The sequence below is a fragment of the Saccostrea cucullata genome, unplaced genomic scaffold (genome assembly GCF_032062105.1).
Source record: "Saccostrea cucullata isolate Sc308-1 unplaced genomic scaffold, CSIRO_AGI_Scuc_v1 ctg2502, whole genome shotgun sequence".
NCBI lineage: Eukaryota > Metazoa > Mollusca > Bivalvia > Ostreida > Ostreidae > Saccostrea > Saccostrea cuccullata.
In genome coordinates, this window is record NW_026936109.1 from 13154 (window position 1) to 31449 (window position 18296).

At 35.9% G+C, this 18296-nt stretch overlaps 1 long non-coding RNA gene and 1 pseudogene across 1 annotated transcript; both read right to left on the reverse strand.

The window, feature by feature from the left end:
* Positions 1 to 471: 471 nt before the first annotated feature.
* On the reverse strand, positions 472 to 2457 carry LOC134244762 (uncharacterized). The gene is made up of 3 exons (XR_009987286.1): positions 2346 to 2457; positions 1130 to 1216; positions 472 to 928 (listed from the first exon to the last, which is right to left on the reverse strand). It is a non-coding gene; the product is annotated as an uncharacterized LOC134244762 (long non-coding RNA).
* A 7492-nt stretch (positions 2458 to 9949) lies between these two features.
* Positions 9950 to 17842, reverse strand: LOC134244760 (probable ATP-dependent DNA helicase RecS; annotated as a pseudogene).
* Positions 17843 to 18296: the final 454 nt, after the last annotated feature.

The following is an 18296-nucleotide window of genomic DNA, read 5'->3' on the forward strand; positions in this document are numbered from 1 at the left end:
TGTCCTAATTTTGAAACAATATTGCAAGACAGCTAAGACCTCAGTAGCTACTGGTGCCTAAAATAAAAATCTGGAAGGGCTAAATATGTATGAATGTCTAAATTTGAACTGACCCTAAAAGAAATTCATTAAAAACCCTAATGGGCAATCTTTGAATGGCATATATCGAAATTTTTATTGTACTTATATCTAAAAACATTGTCAGTGAAAGCAATGTAGAAATCAGAAGAGAATGACAAATATGAATATTTTATATATACAGTGAAACCTGTGTAATCCTACATGCACTGGGAGACAACTGACGGTGTCGGATTTCACAGTGTTAAAAACAACGTAAATACTAAAATGGGAAAGAAATTTAACGCCGGAATTCACATTGTGTCAGATTATTCAGGTGTCAGATTAGACAGTTTTCACTGTATATAAATACTAAGAGATACAAAACATAAATTTGAGGAACGTGTCGTCCGACTTTTAACTAGTTCATCATCATCATCATCATTTTTATTTCACTCACGCCAACATCAGTGGTACATGAGGTACAATATAACAATTAGAGCTCTTTCTTTTTTCTCACAAAAACATTTTGTCAGTTTTGAAATTAATTAATCATTTAATATTGACCTTGTATTAATTATGTTACTTCAAAATGCAGAATATAAAGATATGTTTCAGATTCTTCTACTATCTATTTATGAATCTGCATGCTTAAAATTGATAGTTATTAGATTTACATCAATATACAAATGCTAACAGACAAACAAAGAATGTTACTTTTGGATTCAACATTTTTATTTGATCCTCTTTCATGAATACACTGTACAATTTATGGATCTATTTTCTGGATCCCTGAGTCTCCGGTAACACTATCCACTCACTTCCAGCATCAATGGTCTGTATTGTAATATCGTATTCTCATAATGATAACCTGAGAAAGTGATAAAATTAAAATGTTATAATATTATACAGCTTTGCCTTCAGATATTTACTTAGAACCATTTCTAGTTGAACTTGAGCAATGATGATGAATGGAAAGCATGTTTATTGGAATCAATTAAATTCCAAGAGATCTCAATGGTTTATCATTTTATTTTAAAAAGTTAACGTATTTACTTAATGTATTATTTACATGTTTTTCCTGTCTCATTCTATATCAGCTCATCCAATTCTGTTTCTGCTTCTTTCCGAGTTTGGCTTCAAAGTGCCTAATTTCATTCTAAAAACAGAAGTATACAACACAAAGTTGAGACCGCATTGATTTTAGATATTCTTTAAATCCAAAAACTTGTAATAAAAAGGTCAGTTGGTTCTAGGTTTTGCAAAACCCTAAATTTTGTTTTTCATTTCGGCCCAACCCCCCCCCCCCCCCCCCCCAAGAAAATATGGAGTATAGATTATTGATTCTTCTAATAAATTTAGGTGCTTTAAATCTGAAGGTGCTTATTATTTGAACCTTAAAGTTGACTTAAATTAGTTCAGTGGTACCGGAGAAAATATTAGCTGAATATGGATTTTCTTTTATAAGTAAACACTGGATGACATCAGCAAAAAAAATTTTTTTTTTTAATTAATTATTCTACTGTGGTATATATAAAATTCAGTTACCACTAGTCCACTACATAATACACTTGTCTGTATCACAATACTTCCAAAGTAATCCCCTTTCCTAAACTAAAATATATTAAGTACAGAGTTAATCCCGTGCCCCCCCCTTTTTTTTTACGGACGCCATAACAAAGGTCATTCCATTTTACAAATATTTCATAATAGTGTTGGTTTTCATAAATTCATAATTTTTTATGTAAAAAGCAGGTATTATCAATATCTTAAATGGTAAATAAAGATATCTATTATTCTATACAGAATTTTTATTTACCCGACAATCACTCAAGTTATAATCATTATAGCTGGTGAGTGACTTGGTTACACACATGCCGTGAATACAACAAATCAAAATTAAACTTAATTCACATTAAACTTTAAAATTTGGAATACAGTTATGTAACTAATCATGACCAACTTTTTCACGTTAGGCCCGCAGAAACAATCTGAGTTAGGGAATTTAATTTCATTTTATCATGTTACAGTTTAATATCGGCAATATTAGGGGGGGGGGCATACCCCCTCCTCCTAGTTCCTCAGGCCATGCATAATCTTTTCTTTTAAGTAATAAAATACTAAAGTAATGCTAACATATATACTAGTAATCAATCAGAATTAGGCTTAAAATGAAATGTGCAAAAACACCTGCAAAAGTGTTACATATTTTACAACATGGTTAATTTATGTTATACATTCTTCAGTAACTGTTGTAATGGTAAATTGTAAAAATTTCAGTCACTCACCGTAATTAAGACTCATGAAAACGCCAAAACTGAGGCTCAGACTGCTCCAAGTTTGTAATTTTCTGGTAGTCTTCTGTATAAGTGTATTGAAAACAATGCAAGCAAACTACCGTTTATTCCTCCTATGTTAGAGAGCTATACCAAAGGGAGGTAATTTGAAGCCAAAGTTACAGAAAATTATGGATTTAAATCAGTTATCATATATAAATGCTTTAGTTGCCTGCAGATTTTTTTCTTGATTCTTCTAGAACAAATACTATTTAATATATATTTTATGTTGATAAGCTTTAATGTGGTTGTAGATTTCTTATAGAGTACTTCAAATTTGCTGTTTTTTAAAGCAAAATAAACCTCCAAAAACTAGTTTTATTTATCAAAGGGTGAAGAGAATTTTAATAATCAACATTTGTTAAAATAGAGTATATTTATATAAATTAAATAATAATTTAAAAAGCTTTTTTTAATGACTAGTAATAAAAAAGTATTTGTTTAACCATAAATTCAAGTGTCATGATAAAGTACAAAAGACGTGTACTGAAAGCGCGTGGTTTCCATAGCAACAATGCGGAAAATTATTTTTTGCTTGCTTTTTTCTATCATACCCTTTGTTCTGAAAATTTATATATGAGTTTTAACCAAATCTGTTTCTATGCCACTTTCCACATTTTTTAACTAAATGCTCGATGCTTGCTGATTTTGACTCTTAAATATTTGAAATTGAACTTCAACTACCTAAAACATTTAACTGTTGCAGTAATGAATCCCGATTATAAGAAATATATTCGCATTTTTTGAATACCCGGGATTGGTGAAAACCGGACAAGTTCACCCGGGACGAACCTTTTATTTCCGAAATACTTAGCAGACAGCTATAACTTACGTGACATTGCCCAGTCCAAACCACGCAGAGGTGGATAGTGATGGAAATTGAACAATATGAAGATGAACTCAGAATTATAAAACTCCCAACTAGTATATGCATACCTAGCTGGTATGGAAGGGAATTACCGCCAAAAGCCTATGTATCTTGCTTTTATTCTTATTCTGCCTACTTCTTTATGCTTTGTTATTGTTGTAATTACATGTCGCTTTATTGTTTTCATTTTCGTCCTTATTGCCTGACGTCACGGCGTCAGGCTGTATAAGGATTGATAATTGCTTGATCCGAAACTAATAGATCATACCCTGAGAGCTAAATTTGTGCAAGCTGATTTACATTGGAAATCTTTTATACGGTCGCTCAGTGTTTTTTAGGGGTTCAAGATAACTTTTACATGGTATAATATAAACATTCAATAATTCTACAACACCCGTCCAGCTCAGACAAATAATTAACAACGTTGAAAAATAAAAAGATCATTTATCAATCAAAAGGAACTTTTATTTATATAATAGTGTTGTGTTTTGCGTGCACTATGCCTAAATAGTAGTCAGGGTTTGACACATGGTGTACGAGCCGGATATTATTATGCTGACTGTCGTTACTGTATAAATCGGAAATTTTTTTTATTCCCGATGTTTCATCATCTGTAACATTCATTTACTCTATTATGACGTCACCTTATGCATCATGTACGTCATAATCTTTTTCTTTAATTTTGAACTTCCATGCTTTATAGGTATAATCTACAGATAGTTTCAGAGAATATTATTTGAGTGAAGAAAGGGGGGTTGCAAGAAATCATTTTAGAATATTTATTACTCAAGCCCTAGAGGGGCTTGAGTTATCTAAAACGATGCTAAGTCATCGATTTATTAAGTTTTAAAACACGAAAATATATTATTTTGGTAGAGAAAAATATTTCTAGAAACAAAAATGAAGCTTATCTTGAAAACTTTTGTATATTCATAGATATTAAGTGTTTAATGTTGGATTCTTTTCTATGGCGTATGAACAACGAGTGAAGCCCCGCAGCCGCAACAGTTTCTTTACAGAGATTTCGCGCTTTCCTTTGCGTAGGAATCTCAGGTAACTTTCAGTCGCCGACAAAGCATCCATGGACGAGTCCACTGGTGACTCTGAAAGGTGACGCAGGTTACCCCATCGTTAACAAATTCTACAATATGCATGGCCAGAAAATGCCCCCCCCCCCCCAACTGATATTGTAACTCGCTTGCCTGCAAATGATGTGTACTTTGAGTGACAATAAAATAATAGCACAAAATAAATTTATTAATGATAAATTCACCCTCATACGTACGTTTGTTTTTCTAAAAAATAGCATTATCGTCAATTTGGTAATGGAACCTATATATAACTTCATTTGGATTCGTACGGAATATAATGGACATGTCGCACAGCTGGATGAATCCGTAGTCACGTGGATTATTTGCAGCCCGCCCCCCCCCCTCTTTGAAAAAACTCTTCTACAGGCTTGTAACAAGCTGTTTGGATTGATGTATATTAAATGTTGTCATAGGCGTCGGAAGCAAACTGAAAGTGGGTGGGGGCCTAATTGAAAAGGGGGGGGGGGGGCTAAACCAACAAAATTACGTAAACCCCAATTTTCAATGCCAGTTCCGACGCCTATGGTTCTGATGTACGTTATTAAGCAAAAAATTCAAAAAACTGTTTATAGTTTCAGGCGCAGTCAAAAAAAAATCCTATCCCAAAAATTTCTTGACAATTAAGCCAAAAAAAAAGAGAGTAAAACTTGCCTAAACGTCAAAAACCTATTTCGTGAGGGGGGGGGGGGAGTACTTTTCAAACCCATTTTACACATATTGATATTCGTGTTTACCAGGGGGGGTCTGCGTTTTCCAAGGGGGGTCCATGGTAACTTTTTCCTTGTTTTAATATATACATTTTTAACCTGGTAAATTCCAGGGGGGTCCTGACCCACCACCCCCCGACCCCCCTCTAGATCCGCGCATGAGTTTGAAGTATATTAAATGTCTACATAAACAAATATTTCATTAAATTGAGAAACGGCAACTATCCCCTATAAAATATACCTGAAAGTGTAGAACGTAAGTTCATCTTAAAAAGTAGTACGATTAATTATATTCAATATTCAATATATGAATTTTGTTTCAATTACCTGTATTTTATTCAACAGAAGATTGAACTTAATAGCCCTCATCTTATATCATTTTAGGATATTAATTAATGACACTTCCTAGCTGACTTTCTACAGCTTGAGTATCTCTGACGTTTTGTCAGTATATACTTGTTTTGTTTACTTTTAATTTTGAGTGTAAATTATTTGAAACTAAGTTCATATATATTATAATACAGAACTATACATAACGGCGTCTGTAACGTAATCGGTAGCGCGTCGGACTGACAATCTCGGGGTCGTGAGTTCGCTCCCCGGTATGGGCGCTGTCGGATTCTCCTAAGAAATTGAAGCCGTGCTCTATTTCGGCATAGTATGCTTACGCAATATAAATTCTTAGATCACTATGCGAGAATAGTAGGGTATGGGTTATATAGAAACACACTGGGAGACAAATTTTGTGTCGGATTGCACAGTGTTAAAAACAAGGAAAATACTAAAATGGGAAAAAAATTAACGTCGGAATTAACAGTGTGTCGGATTATTCAGGTGTCGGATTAGACAGTATATTGTTTAACGTCCTGCTCGGGAAGTTTTCAATCATATGGCGACGCCACTATTTGCCGGTGGAGAGCTGCAAATATTGTCCTTTACTCGGCACACAGGGCCATTGAGCAGGGAGGGATCTTTTTCGTGCCAACACCTACTGCGACACGGGACCTCAATTTATACGGTCTTATCCGAAGGACCGGTCTCCACGTCCCACAGTTGGATTCGAACCCGCGACGTAAGGATTGACTCTTTACTTCGCGACTTTAGAGCAGAGGCTCTAACCACTAAGCCACGCGGGCGACAGTAGCATTATGAAAGAATTTCACAGAAATTTCTATTTTAATAACTATGGCAGGTGTTGAAATCAAAAACCGATGCACAGAATTATGTATCCTAGTGTAGTCTACTTCTGTGCCAAGTTATATTGAATTTGGACCAAAACTGTAGGAGAAGAAGCAATCTGAAAAGTTGTTTACAGACAGACGTACGACGGACGCATTACTTTCGCATAAGCTCTTCTGGGGCCTGTTTTGCAAAAGAACTTACGACTAAGACCAAAAACTTAAGGTGATTGTAAAATTTTGCAAAATTAATCATTCTCTTTGAAATTGTTTCTGTAAAAACATCTAACCACATTCCTTTAAAATAGTTTAAAATAATTTTCGATATAAAGTTAATTAAAAAGTTATATGAAGAATTAAAAGTGATCTTAAGTCGTAAGTTCTTTTGTAAAACGGGCCCCTGGTCTCTGACCAATACAGCTAAAAACTACAAAGGATGCACAAATAAAACGCCCGATAAGTTGTATAACGTGTCCAGTGGTTTCGACCTATTGTCGTTACGGTCCATATGCTAAAGTCGCCCGAAAATTTCTAAATGTAATTAATACATGTATTACGGCGAGCTTTTCGGTCGCCGGGGAATTAGCTCTGAGGATTGCCTTACTCATGATCTCTCATGGTTACATTTTGTTTAATATTATTGGATAACATTTAACAAAGCACCTACTCGGAGACTCTCAGGCCAGTTGACCTTTTGAGCTTGTTTTACAAACCTAGTCACATATTTCCCAGCTGATTCAGTTGGCAGTTGCAGTATTTTGCACAATGATACATCATATGCGTTGTTTTGAAATCTAAATCTATCTAAGAATGCTGCGGCAACGTCTTCAAATTCTCTGTTCTTAATTATCGTACCAGACAGAAAGACAACCTGACAAATGGAGCGAGAAACCTGCCGCTTGCCTATCGTCATTATTTTGCCAGCCAGGCGACGGCATCTTCATCGCCACTGCTTTAACTTTTCAAACGGAAAAAAAACATTACATCGTCTTCTTGCTCTTCTCAGTCGAAGTCCTCGTCTTCCAAGAACGTAGTTGGCATGTTGTAAATTTGCGGTCTTGGCATGTGAGAATCCGAATTTTTTCTCCACTACATATTACGGCAAGAGTTTCGTTCGGCGGGGAATTAGCTCTGGGGATTGTCTTACGCCCAAAAAGACCTTTGTCTTTGGCCCTTTGGATATTAATCCATGTTGATCTTTAAAATACGACAAGGCTGAGGTTATACAATGTTTATTGTCTCGTGTCCCGAGCATTTTCACATAGTCACAAATACAAGTAAACCTTAATATAGTTTCTACTTTCTATTCTCTTCAGTAACTTCCGGTTGTATCTCATTTCAAAACCAACAAGAAGTATTCGTTTCCGGAATGCTGATAGCAAGTATCGCGGGAGAACTTGTCGGCTGCCCCGTGCACGCAGCAATGGCCTTCTTATCTCTACAAGCACTTACCAAACGGCGCACGGTCAGGGCGGCTTTCTGGCCAACCCCATTAGCCTGAATAATTGCATAATGCAATAGTGTCCAAGGTTAACCTCTGTCGCCTCCTTCTGCGCCATTTCCAATATTTCTTTCTCATCCTTCCATGTGAGTGCCGAGATTAGTTCCCAGCAGAGCATATCTTCCATGCATTTATTACTTTGCATGTTTATGTTACTTTTCCTGTTGTTTTCATTTTCCTTACGAGGGGAATGATATTTTTCCCTTTTAAGAGACGACCATTTTGATTCTGATGGGGGGGGGGGGGGGCTGGCAGATTTTGGAAATAAATAATCTGTCCCTGAAAATGTTGAAAATAAATAATCTTTCCTCCGCCACAAAGAAAATAATTAATCTGACTTGACTTATGATATATACATGTTAATATTGTTAAAAATAACTTTTTTACTTACGTCAAATTTAATCTCAAAAGTTTTAAATTCAAAAATTTTTTGGGCTCGCTTCGCTCGCCAGTTTAGAACCAAATAGTATTTAAAATCAGATAACCAGACTGGATACTTAAGTATCCCTTTTCCTTCAAGGTATGATATGGCTAGTATATTAATAACATGTGAATAATGTCGTACTTTGGTACATATCTAACCAATTCCTCACAAATGTGTCTGGGTTTACTCTCTAACATACAGAAAAAACCCAAGAGCTTCAGGGGGCAAAGCCCCCTGAACCCTTTCATTTAAAGTATGGTATGAACAGTATTAATTAAGTCACACTTTGGTTCAAAATAACCAATACCACTATAATAGTGCCTTGTTTTACTCTTAAAATACTGTAAATCACTTTTTATTCGCGAGAACTTTATTTTCGCGTAATTACGCGAGACAGTGTCTTCGCGAAAAATAAGTTCTTGCGTACAAAAGTATTCCATAAGATTATATAAAGCAATAACCACAATTCCTGAAAATTTTGTCTCGCTTACCAAGTGTCAATGACTATCTCGCGAAAATAAGGTCTCGCGAAAATTTAGTGATCTACAGTACATGAAAACCCAAGAGCTCCCTTGGCCTCCACCAGGGCTTCGCCTAGGACCCACTCTTGCCTGAACGAAGTTAAATACGCCCACTCCCTAAATCCTGTATCCGCCTATGGTATACTTTTAGAATCAAGTGATCAGGGTACGGTAAGACAAAGAAGAAAATAAATAATCTGTCCTCGACAGGCATGAAAATAAATAATCCGTCTCAAAAAAAATTTGCCAGCCCCCCCCCCCCCCCTCAGGATCAAATGGTCGTCCCCTTAGGCTATGTCACCGTTTTAAAAGAACGGATGGCATCAGAAATAATATATTATCAGAATTAACCACAATTAAGCACTTTTTAATCTTAAAAATGTTCTCAAAAAATTACTATATCTTGTTATATTTATGAACAATAAAGATCTTTTGATAAAATTCCTCGAACAATTACAGTTAACAAACTGACTAAGAAGCCATTAGTACAGGTTATAAACATTACGCCCAACAATATCGTCGACTGAGATAATAGCATACATGAGCTGACGCAGTAAAACTTAAAAGGAATGGTCGGCAGATCACATTATCTACCTGCGCTGCCCACTGAATCCTGTTTGAAAGTTGGTCTCTTGACCGCATCATGTGCACTCCAAAACACTGTACATCAAAATGGAAGGATACGGAGATAACGAAGAGTATTCAATCTCAAAGTCCATTAAACAATATACAAATATCAAACAGGTGCCAAGGAGGAGTGAGCATCCACTGCTGACCGGTCACGCTAGCCTTGTGCTCGTTGTAATGATCAGGAAATAACGGGAAAAAATCCGTCGTCAATTCAGTGTATAAATAATGGTCAAACAATAAGTAAGAGAAATGTTAGTCACCATTTGACTCAATGATACATTAATTAGGGCACCGCAAGGATTTGCAGGTGCCCTATAGTAATCACGCTGTCCGTCTGTCCGTCTGTCATTCTTCCATCCACACATTTTCTGTTTTTTTCTAATAACTTTTATTATGGTTGCCCAAATAAGATCAAATTTGGTATAGTAGTTCGATAGGCAGAACGACATCTTTTGATGCTGAATTTGTTTCTCTAAGTCTGTGTCCCCTGGTTTGGAGCTGGGGTGGTGGTGTAGATTCCTTAACTTTAAATAAGAATGCACTGGCAAAGAGAGATAACTGCTAAAAATGTTCCTATTTAAACTGAATGCAGCTATGAGTACCTTGGGATTAATTAGCTTTCCTCCTGAAAAAAATTTATCTGTCACATTTCATTATGGAAAGTCTTCTGCAAGTGCTGTCGCGCAGGACACTTTTCACATCACAATCAATGTAGCGCACATTGTAGGAATTATGTAGTAATACTGCACAGGATGGCGTACTGTCCCTACCAACACGCCCTATTTCTTGGATCAAGTCTACCGTTGTTTGTGGAGGCCCATAGAGCACAAGTGAATGAAATCCTTGAACGTTCACCCCCATGCCCAGAGCACTTGAGGCTATTATTAAACGCAGGTCAATGTTAGAATTCCCCAAATCGCTAATGATTCTGTCTTTTGCGCCGATTCAGAGTGAAACATATTCACATAATGGGTGGAATCAGGACATTCTGTAATAATGTACTGGTATATAATTGAAGCATCTTTAATTGAATTGCAATACAATAGACACTTAGGGAATTGCTCTTTAAGTGAAACTAGACGATCAATTAGCCATAGTAAAGCTATCTCAACAGAATTTGACACTCTTTTTCACAGATATTTTATGTTTGGCGAAAGTTTAATTTCGGCAGGGTCATCCAACTGGAAAACTTTCATGATCTTCTTATAAATTTTCAAAGAGCATTTTGCACCCAGGGCCAAAGGTGGTGCACTGAGGTAAAAAGTGCGCAGTTCTCCTAGTTGTGCAAACTAGCCTCTAAATGCGTTCTTTCTGCTGTCTGACTGTAAAACCTTAAAAATAAATAATGCAGTGTAAAGTTTGCTAGGTTATCAATTATTTACATCTAGACTTTTTAAATATTATGGGCCAATCTTAAACTATTATTTGTTAGAAGTTGCCGACCTATATTTTACCTTTATTTAATGGACTTGGTAGGTAGGTTGGCATCCTTTTTTTTCATTGGATAAAAAAGGTTTTAGGGTTTTGTTATATATCAAAAAATACAGCTTTGCATATGCCTACTAAACATGATTAGGATTGGGTCCACTCTTGTTATGACCCACTGTTTGATAAAAATGAATCACCAGTTAAACAAGACAAAACAGCATTTAAAAATTTCGTTCCGTGAAAAATGTGGTTTATTTAAGTGAAGTTTTACCAACAGAACATACATGACATACGATATTATTTATTAATGCATACTATTTTTTTAAGTAGCAAGCAATACCTTATGATTGATTTATTTTTGCTGTTTTACACAGTCAGCAATATTTGAGCCATATTTAATATTTAAATTTATTATATGAGTGGTTTTGGAAGATTTTGAGTTTCTCCTGTGATCCTCAATGAACCTAAACTTTTTCCAAAACCAGAGAAATGATCTATAACATGTTAAGGGTTTCAATACATTATACATAAACAAAACAATCTTGATCTTGCTTACATATGGATTCAACCAAATTCAAACAAAGTTTTAAGGTGCCTTGTACAAGAATTCTTTGAAATCCTTGATTAGAGGCTGAATGCACTTACCAAATCTTCCTCCGTGTCTCCTCGTTGTATGAGCACCGGGACCGAATCTTCCTCAACTGTCTTTATCTTTAGGACCTAAATGGTACCGAAGAGAAAAACACAAATGAAAGTTTCAACAAAGACATAAAAATCTATGTACAAATTCTCTGAAGTCGTCTCAAAACAAAACTAAACACAACGAGAAGAACAGGCTATATGAACACCAGACCTGCTTCACATGCAACTGCTTGTAAATTGTATCTCGTATTCTGGATTTTTTTTTTCTACTTAAACATTTCTTTATTTGGTGAGTTGCTTTTTTACCGTTACTAAATGTTTTATATGAACTTGCTAACCCAAAGCATGAATATTTGTAGCATGTGAGGCACACATTTCAATTATTTCAATTTGTAATGAAATCAAATACTCTTGGTTTATTTTCATGTTAAACATTATTTTTCATTTGGCAAGAAACGCCATGTCAATGTCTTTTGTTTTTTTAATGGTTAGGGTTTCCTCTGTGGAACATCACTCTTCTGTCTTTTAGGGATTCGTCAATCTCTTCAACCCTGCAAGGGATTCGTCAATCTTTTCAACCCCCTGAACCCCGTGAGGATCCGGGTTAGAATAGGTCCTCAGTACCCCCTTGCTTGTCGTAAAAGGCGACTAAATGGGGCGGTCCTTCGGATGAGACCGTATAAACCGAGGCCCCGTGTCACAGCAGGTGTGGCACGATAAAGATCCCTCCCTGCTCAATGGCCCTGAGTGCCGAGCATAGGCCCAAATTTGCAGCCCTTCACCGGCAATGGTGACGTCTTCATATCAGTGAAATATTCTGGAGAGGGACGTTAAACAGAATACAATCAATCAATCAATCAATCAACCCCCTGCGATTTCCAGAGCCAGAGATCTTTTTAAAAAAAATTCCTTGAAGAGTTCCCTGGTAAAACTTCCCCAGTTGACAGCCATTGTCTCATACGCTATTCCTGAAAACCGCACGCATAGTGCCAGACTGCTCTTTCCCATGTAGGACTTGCTGAAGACTATGGTATCGTGTAGCATCAAATTCCTCTTGTCAAAGAATGAGTAAGTCCTGGATGTTCTTTGAACATCGGAATATGCTTCCTCCAGGGGCCCCGGCTAGCGCTTTAACGTTCATCTGATAATCGCAGTTGGTGTACGGGCATGGTTATGTTGATGCCAGAATGCTGTTTTGTCCTGTATCAGTTATGTACATCTCCTTCAGGTCTTGTAAACAGGTCGTTAAAATTCCATGGATTGCAAAAAATATAAACGACGCATATTTCTAACGAGACGGGTGGAGCTTCTTCAATAAGTTTGAATAGCAATAACCTTAAAACTGGATCTAACTTTATACTCACCCTTAAAAATTTTCCCAATATACATTAGAAAACAAGGACTGTAAATAGAGAGTTTGTACATTTATTTTGTTATTTTCATTTGTTACTTTCTGTTCTTTCTTTCCCCGTAAGGAAGGTACCGCCTCCTTCGTCCATCCACGGATTGATATTGTCTCTGACTCGCATTCCAGGCATATAACGCATAATTCTGACCAGCATGATTAATCTTGATTAATTTTTTAATTGTAAGCATACAGTCGATACTGATAAATTTTCAACCGGATGGAAAGTACTACCTGAAGATGGTCCGAAAATAGCTCTGTGCTGCTCTGTCCCTAGCCAAGCCCATGAGCATAACCCAATCCATGAACACTTCAGGGTTTAACCCGTTCACAAAAACAAACGTGCAGATTAAAATCCTCTCCCAATGTGTTAAACATGGGCTCCAAAATAATCTACGAATTAAGGTTGTTCAATTCCTAGCAGGCCCTATAATGTTCTGGATAGACATCCACATCCACATGTCTTAAATCTGCGCTTTGTTAATAGGCATATTGTACATCATCCGATAAATTCCAGCCGCACGGGATTCTTTTTAAATTTGGAAAACAGCCTTGAATCCAAATGCAGATTAAATCACATATCCTTTTAGAAAAAAATTAATTTTGGCTATTTTTTGTTTAACATTTATGATTAAGGCATTACAAATGAAGTTTTAACATTTTTTCGCCTTGTTGCAGAAGACAAATCTTTTGGTGGTTTTTCGAAGACTTTCTATGGCGGAAGGACTTTCCACACTTTGGGCACGAAATGGTAGCGGTAACAGAATGCTTGTATTTCATATGCTCTTTTAGATATTTTCTTTCGAGGAAATTTTTCCCATAAACTTCACAACATACAGATGGGCCCCTAGATTTTCTTCCACAGCGTTTCTTGTGACAAACAATATCACTGAAGTGTCCTCCGCCTTTATATCATATACCTAGTAGTGTATCAGCCCTGATACAGGCGTTTCGGACTAGGCGAGACAGCGCCTCGGAAGTATGGCTGTCTCGCCCTTAGGGCTGAGATATCTCTGTCTCGGCCCGTCGGCAAGGGGCTGTCTCGCCCTCAAATTTCAATCCATTATTTCTGTTTGATTTGTGTGAATTAAGAGTAAAATTCATATTTAAGTATTAAAGAGAAACATTTTATATCGAAAAGTTGAACCATAATCTTTAAAAAAAAATTATTTATATCAGAATTTGGAAAAACATGTTTTAAAAATTGCGCCAAATGATAGCGCTTGTGACGTAAGAGAGGTAACTCTTGTTTATTTCTACGACGGCAACATGTCATGTTTGGAAAAAATGGACGTTTATTTGCTTTGACAGTAAGACAATATCAAGTTTTCATTTATTGTATGTGCCATTTTCAATTATATATATATATGGAAAACAAAACAAACAGTTACTATAAATCTCAGACTTATATTTTTAACGATTCGTTGAAGAAGTTGTAACCCCGGTTCGATCCAAAGTGAAAGTAGAATATTTTTTATTAGTTTGGGACCTTTTAAATCTTTGTTATCCAATTTGCTTCGAAATGAAATGTTTTAAAACACTATTCTTTTCAATGACCAAACCATGCAAATCTTTCTCGTAAATTATTATTCACCGCCAAGCAACATCTCAGGAACATCGAAATAAAGAAAGATAACTCTAATTTTCTTACGACAATTTTATATGAACTTTTTGATCGAAAAATAAATAGTAAATTTTTGTTCTTTTCTTTGGTTTTAGTTATATGATATAAACAACATCACACCACTGTTTTGATCTCGTCCCTGGTATCAGCCCTCGGGTGGTCTCGGTACCAACCGCTCGGGCTGATACCAGGGCCGAGATCAAAACAGCAGTGTGATATTCTATATATCGCAAGCTTCTCTCTCTTATGAATGAGTCGCAACATGACTTCTAATTGGTATGTGTCTTTAAAACTCTTCTCGCATTGGGTGCACAAGTATCCCTCATTATACCCCCCCCCCCCCGCTTGAAAAGAAAAGTGGGAGTGTATAAAGTAATCGGTATTTACGTCTGTACGTCCGTCCGTCTGTTACGCTTTATCACTTATCCGCAACTCCTCTTGTACTACTTTGAGTGAAATTTACTGAAACGTTCACAGAATCCTTTTTTATATATTACCATTGTGCACCTGCTATTTTACTTTTTTAATCGTCAGGTATTATAGGTTTTTCATAACAAAACATGGACATTGCCATTATATGTTTACCCGTACTACACTATAGAAGATTCTGGATGACATTTGATAGGACGAGAAATTCCTCTCTACACATTACAGGAAAACAATATTTAGCAACACATGGACATTATGGGGCGGGGGTATCATCTAGTGAGCTCATTGCTTACAGTACCTCTAGTTTTGATGTTTGAATTTTTTGTGGTCTTTCGAGGCCCCGAACATATATAAAAAGCTCCACACACTTCACAAATAAGTTTCCTTTTCTTTGCTTCATCACGGTTTTTTATGTCTTTTAAATAAATAGTTCTGTGAAAATGATTTTCCACAAAGTCCATAAATAGTATATCGTGACATTGTTTATAAAATAATTATTAATTTTACTTCTTGCATTCTACAACTTAATTGTTAAATATGAATGACTTTTATTTCCCTTGAATATATAAACATGGATAGATAAACACAGTTAACGAAGAGATTAATGAATTGTAGGTATTTCATGTTTGATCAAACATGGCATGCAACAAGCTATATTCTTGCATGTGTAAAATTTTTAGCTTACACTTTTCCCCTCGCAGCAAAGTCTGCATTCAAAAATATGTTCTTGGAAATCGTGCATACATGTACCCCACATCGGCTCTCCTGTCTGTTCATTTTATTTAAGGCTTATGATTTTTTCTGGGTTCGTAAGAGAGTGAGGGTTCTGTACTTTCATACTGTGGTTTCATCATTATTCGTTGAGCACCAATTTTCTTGGATTCCGTTGTTGAGCAGATCCACGAATTCAAATGTTCATTGAAATACGAAATATGACATATATTTTTATAGGCAATGCTTTTGTCCACGAAATTGCGTATCCTCGAAAACGTCTGTATTACAAAATCCATGAAAATTGATGCCAACTAAAATTGATGAAACCACAGTATCATGGCGGTCGGAAATGATCTATTCTGTTGCATGTCTTTGACCATTTCAACTATCAAAATCCTGACGCCCTCCATCCTCTTACTGGATTCTGGTATCGTCTCGCACGTCATAATGTTCTTTCTCTGGCAGCAGCTAGCAAAAGTCACAAAAATAAGGAAATCTGAAAGTCTCAACATGGCGCCTGCTCCTCGGTCAATTGATCGTGCGGGGCTATAGCTGTAACAAGGACACTTCACTGTATATACACAGGGACCGGACTGGTCGCACATGCGTGACGCGCAGACTGGTCAGTGGCCACATGAAAGGGTTAACTGTTATGTCATTTATAAAACACGAGTGAAGTAAACATAAAAAGACACCTCCAATGGTCAAGGAGAAGTAAACGTATTATATATATATATTAATATAGTGTAATAGATTTACTCTTAAAAGAAGTTAAAAGTAGAATAAGCCCCCCCCCCCCCACCCTTTGTTGCTTTCATGAAATTTAAATTGAAGCAGGGTCTGAAAGAGAAAAAAAGATGATATTTCAAAAGAGAAAATCTATGCCACGCTATTGAACACCAATTGATAATCATAATAATTTACCAGGTGTTATTCTGCTCCTGCAGAGAGGATAGCCACGGTACTTCTTTAATCGCTGGAAACATGGCATGCAACAAGCTATTTTCTTGCATGTGTAAAATATTTAGCTTACACTTTTCCCCTCGCAGGAAAGTCTGCATTCAAAATACGTTCTTGGAAATCGTGCATACATGTAACCCCATCTCACCTCTCCGGTTTGTTAAATCGTTCTGTGGCTCATGATTTTTTAGGTTGTGTGTGTGTGTGTGTGTGGGGGGGGGGGGGGGGGGGGTTCGTATAGAGTTACGGTTCTGTACTGGTCGAGTGTAAATACAGGACTTTTTATGAGAAATCTGTTTATATTCGTAACGTACATTTATAACTTGTTGAGTCAAGAAGTTGAAATTTAGTTCATTTCTGAACATACAAATAATTCTAGTAATATTTATGATTATATTACCATATTCATGCTAATTATTGTTCCTTAAGAAGCTGTTTTCCCTACACCGTTTCTTTTCACCAATTCGTATAATCCAGTGGGTAATAGGTTGGACACTGGAGCAAGCCTAATGGATTCAAATGATCATTGCGCATGAAACATGGAACGTGTGAAACGAACTCAGGAATAACTTTCTCGATTTCAGTCAGACATCTTTGTAAAGAGAAGTAACTCATAAATTATCTGCAAAACATACATTAATATCATAATGGCTTCAAAATATTAATTTAGGAAATTTAATAAAAGAAAATCTACTTACTTATTAGAATGCTACTCAAGGTTGTGTTTACCAAACCATTTTCTTTGTGGTTTTTAAATATTCATGACTTTTTTTAACATACTAGTACACAAATAAAACGTGAGCTTTTAACAGATATGATATAAATTTCAACATTCTCTCTTCTCTCGAATATATATATATATTTATTAGTTAACAAGTACAAAGATTTTTTCACTTACAGGAAAATGGAAAACATATATACCCCCTTTTCATTGGACTTTGCTGTATTGCCCTTCTGTTTCAAGAAAACCTTAGCATTCTCCTGATCTCACCCAGGTTTGAGGCTTCAATGAATTACAGTGAACTTATTGATGTTGTCGTTATAAACTTTTTTTTGGATTATGATGTAAATATGGCAAAATAATTTAAGTTTCCCTTAACCTACACATATAAATTGATAAAAAATACAATCCGAAAATTGACTACATAAAAACAGTCAAAGAATTAAAAAAAAAAAAACAAGTAATACAAACAAATTGATATGAAAATAAAATGTCAAGAGCCTCAATCAAAAGTTCAACATTTTACACCGGTGTACATACCTTCCGTTTGAACACTGGTGGATCCTCACGTCTCCAAATATTTAGTGTCCTGGTCATCTCTCTCATGGTCAGCTAGAGTGTAGGCCGTTATCTCACTTTGCAGACAGTCAAAAAAACTTGTCCAGTCAATTTCATCGGGGTGGTAATGCAGAGAGGTTGAGATGTTATGTCAATTTGTCCAATTTAGTTTTCAATCGTTCCGCGATGCATCCTGATGCTATTTTATAAACAACATTTAAGAGACTAATGGCTCGCCAGTTTTTCAGAAATTGTTTTGGTTCTCCTGCTTTTGGGATACAAGTAAAGATTCCTAATTTATTTGAGTCTGAGAATTGCAGTTTTTCATTTGAATTATTTATTGCTCTTGTAATAAAGGAGCCAATATCTTTCCAGAAAATTTAAAAAATTCACATGTAAATCCATCCGGTCCTGGACTTTTATCATTTTTCATTTGTTTTAAGAAGTTTAAAACTTCAACGTTTGTTACTGAACCTTCAAGACTATTTGATTCTTCTCTACT